We start from the raw sequence: 6,680 nt of genomic DNA, 5'->3' as shown, positions 1-6,680 counted from the left end.
TCATTCTCAGGTAGGTAGGAAATTTGAGGCCCCTTGAGACCTTGTCTCATTTAAAAAAAAAAAAAATAGGTAACCTTCGAAAAACACTTATTATCTCTTGCTTCTAACTCCCTGGCTTTTGTTTAATGGAGTATGGTTAGATGATGGGTGGTAACAATGGCATCGAAAGAGGAACTCATTACATACAAGACAAGCTATCCCATGCAGGGCAATATGGGGAAACACAAGAGTTGGTAACAGGAATAGAGTGGGGGAAGGCCTGGGCCACAGTTTTTACTGTGTTTTTTTGACAGATGGAATGGGCAAGGCCAAGTCAATATGTTGAGTTAGTGTTAGAGGTCTCAACAAGGTCAGCAGTTCGTGGCTACAGGAATAATCCAAGTTGTCTGGGACTTGGCCTTGGGTGATTTTAGTAAATGAGCAATATGGGCTTGGTATGAGATAGTTAAATCAAGAAGGTGGAGGTGTGTTGGTCAGTTGTGTGAGAGGATTGGAATAGGCAGGGTGTTTATTCTCTTTACAAGAATTAGCTCATTCTGTGAGAGGCAGTCTCTCCAGGATGGGCAAGACCCCAAAGCATCATAATTTAAAAAAAAAACCTCTTAACTAATATACCTTTCTTCTTTCTCTTTACTCCTTTCCAAGATGGAATCTGGGAGGAGAGAGATTTAGGCCAAATAATAGGAGAATAGGGTGATAAATTCACATGAGTCTGTTGCACCCTCCTGGGGTCAACCTCCAATATCTGTTTAGGGCCAGTTCCTGAGAAGATATATGTATGGGCTGAAGTTGACATATTCAGAGGACAGCTGATTCCACTAGGTCTCTGGGGCCAGGGTGTTGGCAAAGGTTGAAGTACCTAACTCAGCTTTTGCCTCCAGATGGGAAATCTGGATCCAGCCTACCAGGATCTATAAATGCTATAAAATCTATGGCTGTATCATCCCAGAATATTGTTGGCTTCTAGGTTCTTGCCCTACTTTGGAGGGTTTGTTGAATGATTGTCATGAACAGTCTACATGGGTACACTTGGGTCCAACCTCTGAAGATCAAATGACTTGTCTTAGTTTGCAAAAGGCAGGTAGTCACATGGGTATTAATTGCAAAAAGGCATTATCTGAAGTCTTTAAAGAGATGAATGTCTAAAGCAATGAGCAGATCCATTACCTAAGATCATTCTTAATGGAGCAAGGTATTCATTTGGCCCAACTGAAATTCTTAAAATCAAAATGAAATTATGGCGAGACCACATTGCTTGGTCTCCTGCCAAGTCACACCTCCAGAAGGGATTCTGCTGACCTGCAAGTTACCATTTTGCTAAGGTCATCTGTCTCAGGAGAAAGCAGAGTAAGCCTGTGACAGCAGCAAGCACCAGGAGCTTTGGGTATGCATCACTGATATCGAAGAAAATATCTTTATTGTTTCTGCAATTGCAGCCAGTTTAAAAGAATTAAAGGGCTGGAAAGATGGCTTAACAGTTAAGAGTGCTTACTGCTCCTACAATGGACCCAGGTTCAATTCCCAGCATCTATGTCAGGCAATGTTAATGTATTTCATTTTCCCATAAAGGTTCTTATTCCAAAGGAGTCCTGCCCCACACCTAGGAGTAATGTAGTACAGAGATGATTATTACATCAGAATACATTCCTTCATCTAGTTACATCTACAAAGCCCTTCATTTGTTATAAAATCTAAGCTTAAAAGTAGACTGTTTCCCCTGGATCTTTAGGTCTTTATATCTGGAGTATTCTGTGTCATAGCATCTTTGGCACAAATTTATTCTGCTTTCCTTTTATTAACCTTTGTTATGGGAATGTTGGTAGTGACCCTTGATGAATGAGAACAGGAATTGCCCCTTCTGCCCCCACAGATGCAAAGTTGGGAGTGACTGGTAGAGTGATTAAGCTTGCAGAGGGGCTGTCAGTGTTGACGATCTGAGCCATGACTTCTGCAGTGAGCAGCTGGAATGGGATATGGACAGGGTCCTAGGAGGGAGAGATAACAACTGAGAGGACAGGCTTTATAGAGTCATGCCATAGGAAATTCCCAAGGAAGAAGCAGAGTGACAGGAAGCTGACAGCTAAAGCATGTCCCCACGGGACTGTAGCAAGGACAGGTGTACATGGGTCTCCCAAGGACCCAAGGTCTAAAAGTGCTAGAGGTGTCATGTGGGAGGCCAGAGAACACCTTCTTCCCTATCTAGGGTCAGTGGCATGAGGCTAGCATGGCCTACAGGGGGCCCGAAGAACATCCTGAGTAGTGCTGGGTCCTAGCTCAGTCAGAAGGTTAACATAGCATTTAGAGAGGACAATAGAGATACAAGGGAGCTTTGACGTTGACTGTGAGTATATCAAGGACACGAGGAACAGATGCAGGAATGAGGAGATGATGGGCAATGGGTTAGGAAAGGACACAGGGCAACCTGAGAGCAAACAACAAGAAGAGAAGGAATTCCAAGGTCTTGGTTTATGTGATAACAATATAGAGATAAAGGGAAGGAAATAGGGGTTGGTTCCTCCTACTGGTTGATATATTCTTTTAAACATTTAAATTTTTCCTCTACTTTTTATTTTATGTATATGAATGTTTCAGCTGCACATTTGTCTGTGTGTCAAGTACATGCCTGATTCCTGAGGAGGTCACAAGAAGGTGTTGGATCTCCTGAAACTGGAGTTACAAATGGCCGTTGGCTGCCTGGTAGATGCTGTTGAATGGAAAATGAGGACATGACTGCTACTAGGTTTGGTTGAGGAGGTTTTTATTGTAACTATGAAGAAGAGAATAGCCAGAGGCATCTGGAAGAGTCCAGAATAAACGTGGCTTTGGGGGATCAGGAGTGAGAGAGAAAGAGAAGAAAGAGAGAAGACCAAGAGACCAAGAAAGCTCCAAGAGTGAAGTCAAAATATCTGAGTTGTATATGAAAGAGAAGGTGAGTGTCTTAGTTAGGGTTTCCATTGCTCTAAAGAGACATCATGACCAAGGCAACTCTTATAAAGGACAGTATTTAATTGGGGCTGGCTTACAGGTTCTGAGGTTCAGTCCATTATCATCATGGCAGGAGCATGGCAGCATCCAGGCAGGCAGGGCATGGGAGGAGCTGAAAGTTCTACATCTTCATCCAAAGGAAGCTAGGAGCAAACTGTTTCTTCTGTACTGTGTGGCGCTTCAAAGCCCACTCCCACAGTGACAACTTCCTCCAACAGGGCTATACCTACTCCAACAGGGCCACACCTCCTAATAGTGCCACTCCCTGGGCCAAGTATATTCAAATTACCACAGTGGGTGAAGGGAAGCAAAGCTGAGGAGCGGGAGAGGTTTAAAATAGAGGGTGGGGTGAGAAGCGCTGAGCTGAGCCAGAACTCTGTAACAGATACTTATGATGCTGGGAGAGCTTGGCAGCCAGCATCAGCAAGCTTTGCTATAGGCACCTTAGTTAGCTCTTTGTCCCAGGTTTCTTTGGGATCTAACAGCTTGAATTGAACTCAGGACCCTTTGAAGAGCAACCAGCTACCACTGGTTGATATTTAAGAACAGGTTTTTGTTGTTGTTGTTGTTGCTTTTTAAAAATCATACAACTAGCTGTGACTCAGCAAGTTAAATAATAGTCTACTTACTAGAACTTTTGTGGCAGAACCAATGTTAGAATTTAAGCAGAGGAGTACGTTGGCCACTTGGGGTATCACACCAAAGATCACACCAAAGATCTCATGCAAGAGATTTATTGGGAGGGAGAAGACCAAATGGCTATCTCTGAGCAGGAGAGAGAGAGAGAGAGAGAGAGAGAGAGAGAGAGAGAGAGCAATCTGTGATGGTGGGACCTGCTAAAGGGCACACTAATCACATCTGGTGACGTAGCTTCTGGTGCTGACTTGTGGAAGGCAAGCTGAGGCTAACACTACAATTATGAGCAAAAGTAACATTTTTGAAAGTTATACAAATATTAAATAATAATGCTTATGACTAAGAAAATAACTCAAGTAATTTCAAAGAGTATAAATTAGAAAACAAAGGTTATCACCCCAGTCTCACTTCCAAGAGGTAACTGCTAGAGACAAGTCTCAAACTTGCTGCAATCCTTGCAGCAAGTTCTTATGCATTTGAGATGGAAGGAGAGTCTCTCTCTTGGCTGTTAAAGCACTGTTAAAGACTCTCCAATCAGCTGAGTATGGTAGTTCATGCCTTTCATCCCAGCACTTGAGAGGCAGAGATCTCTGTGAATTCGAGGTCCTCCTGGTCTACAATCTACAAAATGAGTCCCAGAACAACCAGGAATACACACAGAAAAATCCTGTCTTGAAAAACAAAACAAAATTTTAATTAATTAATATTGATATTGATATTGATAATGAGTTCTTATAAGTAAGACTTCTGATGTTTATTTAGGGAAAAGATTTGGAGGATGGGGCATTTTGGTGCTCTGGTTGATAGCTGTTAGATCCCCTCCCACCCACATCCCCCATCCCATGCTCTGGCTGCCTTGAGCAAAGAATTGCCAGTCAAATAGCTAACCAAACCATTCTTATATCAGTACTGATTGTTTGGGACACTCCATAGATGCCTCGAGAAAACTACATGACAATCATAGCTGCTTATCTAGTATCTGAAGGTGCCACAACTGTTTCAACAGTTGGCACTAGACTTTGCCATCACAGGACTCAGTGAACCAAGTCTATGTGACCTGGTGACCATCTCTATTCAGACAGAAGGGGAGGACACAGAGAAGTGGCTTGACTGGTGCAGAGGCAACGATACCGTGACTGGTGCAAATACAAACCTCCATTCTCACAGAGAGTTGGCTGTGATTGGTGTTGTGTTTTATAAAAAGAAAAGAAGTCAGAGATGTGTTTGGTGGAGGTGCAATATGGTGTGGGGAAAGGGGGTGCCTCTGAGGGCCCATGCTGAGGCATCCCTTACCCCTGAGGGACCAGCTACCAGTATAGTATAGAATAGAGCTAATTTAGGGGATGGGGAGGAAAGTTGAGGGGTTAATGACAAAGAAAGGCAGAGGGGGGTGAGGGGGGAGGAGGAAGGGAAAGAAAGAGGGGGGAGGGGAGAGGCTGGCCATGAGCACAAGGAAAGGGGGGAATGGGAAGAGAAGGAGAAGAGGGTAAGGGAGCAAGAAGAGAAGAGAATGGGTAGCTGTAGCTGAGGAGCGGGCAAGCAGCCCCTTTTATAGTGAGTCAGGCACATCAGGTTGTTGCCAGGTAACAATGGGGCGGAGCCTAGACGAAATACCAACAATTGGTACAAACACTTCTTCTCTGGCTACATAAGCAGGCGATTCATCTCACCTGGTGAGTCTGTTGACAGACACGGTCTGGTGCTGCTTCCTGCTTTGTTCTAATATTAGGCTCAATAAAAAGACTTTACTGGACTGGCTTTTTCTTGCCAGAGGTCAAAGCCGGAAACCAAAGCAGCAGAGACAGTTGAATGGTGGTGAAGCAATGGACAAGATTATAAAGTGTCCACAGCACCATTACTACCCTGCCCAGCTGTGACAGTGGAAAGGGGACCGGCTGTTTTGATGGCTCTCGCAGAGGTAGAGCCACAGAGACAGCCTCCCAGCCACAGAAGCAGGGCTATGACCTGTGGGAGCCGAGTGACCCAGAGGAATGACAGAGATGGAGCTGGCCAGTCAGCGGGTTGAACAGAAAGCAGCAAAGAGGAACAACTACAATAGAGACCTGCAGGAAAGGTGGAGTCACTGGAGCAGCAGCCACCAGCAACAGAACGAACCTTCAGCAGGCCAAAAGGGGGAGGGGACCATTGCAGTTGGTACCTAAGCCATGGCACCTGGTACAGCAGCTGAAACACAGGATAGGACACTGGTCAGGGCAACAGGAACAATGGGAGCAGAGGAGTAAGAAAGAACAGAGAGCCGAGATGTAATTCCAGAAGGCTACAGTCAGAAGAGAAACTGCTCTGGTGACCGGGAGAGTTCAGAGAACAGGAACTTGGTCTCAGACACTGCAGACCCAGGAGCTGTAGCACTGGCCACTGTCATGGGCTTGCAGCAATTGACAGCAACATGGAGAGGCGATTTTTGCCTACCCACGATTTCTGTCTGGGTAGAGGTAAAGGACTCCAGCCAGCTGATTTTTAACACAAGTGTATACAAGAACACTATAGTGCTTTAAATACAGCCAGGATCATTTTATACGTAACCCCTTTACAGCTTGATTTTATCCATTAACAATATACTTAGTATATATTGCATGCATATGTAAACCATCTCACTCTTGTGCACAACATTTTTAGTTTACACAGCCCATTAATCCCCTGTTGTTGGACACATATTTCTGCTTCTTGCCTTATAAGCAATGCTTCAGTGAACATCCTTAAGTGTAAGCTGTGGTTTGCCTCCTTTTACTCGGTAGTACTCATTAGCTGTATTTGTAGTGTTAAAATAGACGTTATTATTAAATAGACTTTATTATTACAGAGCAGATGTACAATTATGTACAGAACAGATGCGTAATTATGCAGAAGTTTCTGGAACTGAATGTATGTTGTTTAACCTAAGCGTTTTAAATCCTTGGCTTTACAAGATACCTTCTTACTCTTCGAAGTACATGTCAAAACTTGCGTCCTGCCTGAGAACTGGATCCAAAATTGCACTACCCCGCCTTATTATCACTTGGAAAATTTTCCTCTGCTATATCTTTGAGGATTATTTTCTG

Source organism: Grammomys surdaster, unplaced genomic scaffold (genome assembly GCF_004785775.1).
Source record: "Grammomys surdaster isolate TR1022 unplaced genomic scaffold, NIH_TR_1.0 139, whole genome shotgun sequence".
Lineage (NCBI taxonomy): Eukaryota > Metazoa > Chordata > Mammalia > Rodentia > Muridae > Grammomys > Grammomys surdaster.
Note: the sequence above shows the minus strand (reverse complement) of the source record.